At 25.8% G+C, this 1486-nt stretch overlaps 1 protein-coding gene across 2 annotated transcripts in view; it reads left to right on the forward strand.

Moving 5' to 3' along the window:
- Window positions 1-1486, forward strand: part of LOC105449818 — a 28595-nt gene that overhangs the window by 25476 nt on the left and 1633 nt on the right. The gene's annotated exons all lie outside the window — the stretch shown is intronic.

The following is a 1486-nucleotide window of genomic DNA, read 5'->3' on the forward strand; positions in this document are numbered from 1 at the left end:
ATATATATATATATATATATATATAATTGGCAACAAATCTTTAAAATTTATATTAAGGCTATATAATACCAGCTAAAAATTATCAAAAAACTAAGTTTTTTAGGCTTATATTGTTTGAAATATAAATTTAATATAAATATAAAGATAAATCTTTGCATTACATAAGAATTCAACTATCATAAAATAACATAATTTTTTATTTAACATAATTTTTTTAAGAAAGGAAATATTAATAATTAATATACCTTTTCTATAATAATCAACGACAAAAAATTTTGATTATAAAGACGCTCTGAGAGAAATCAACCATAAAAACAAAATTATACCAAACATAATTTAATTCACATTAACTTGATTATGCAGTGCAATATATATATGTCCATATTTTGCTACAGTTTTAGGTAAATAATTTTTAAACGAGTGAATAGATCCCAAATAAATTTTTGCACGAATATTTATTACAGTTTTATTAGTTATATATATATGTAGAAAAATGTAATTTGTAATGCTACTTTCTCAACAATTTGCAAATAAGTACAAAAAGCGATTTTATGTAAGAATTAATACAAACAAAAAATTAAACTACTTTTAAATCAGTAAGGTCCGATTACATCAACGTTATTTTAATCTTAAGCGAGACTTAAAACTCTGTTTCTCTCTCTTTTTAAAACTTAAGAAAGAGAGAAAAAAGAGAGTTCTGAGTCTCGCTTAAAATCAAAATAACGTTGGTGCAATCGCGTCTAAAAGAATTATGCTCAAATTTTACACAGATACTCAAACGTAATAATAGAATTATCTGTGTAAATTTATATGTTTTTGATAATGCCTTGAGATGTGACAGTTATAGTTATAATCAGTTCTTACAAATTTAGAATGATCTTAAGTTTAATTTTAAAATGTCATAAACCAATCACAGAGTATTGGCAACCTAATACTTAAGACAGTCTTCAAATAAAAACCGACTATGAATACCAAGCGCAACTGTTCTTTTAAGATCGTGTCATAATAACTACACTTTCTACATAATCTTTACAATTATAATCGTATTAAATACACTGCATTGTGATTGACATATCGTGTGATTGATATACATATATGATTTGATAAACAAAATTAAAAATTATTTTAAATCTCGAATCTGCGTATTTCAAATAACGCGCGCGATAACGTGGACGATATGCAATTGATGGATTTAATATTTACAATACGACAGGAATCTAATTGCGTTTCATAATTTTTTGAGTCAATCGTATGTATATGAATATCCGAGAGGTTCTCAATCGCGGGCAGTTCGATGAACTTCATTATCCGGTCTCTTCCAATTTTTTTCCATTTCGATAATGTCGTATCAGTTACGCGGACGATGTCTTTTATTACACTCAAGACATATCAACTCTGAATTCTACGCCTATAACGGAAAAACGTGACTTTTTTCCACTATATGAAATTAAAACAGAATTTTATATATATGTATATATATATATAT

The sequence above is a fragment of the Wasmannia auropunctata genome, unplaced genomic scaffold, assembly GCF_000956235.1.
Source record: "Wasmannia auropunctata unplaced genomic scaffold, wasmannia.A_1.0 LD336071.1, whole genome shotgun sequence".
NCBI classification, from domain to species: domain Eukaryota; kingdom Metazoa; phylum Arthropoda; class Insecta; order Hymenoptera; family Formicidae; genus Wasmannia; species Wasmannia auropunctata.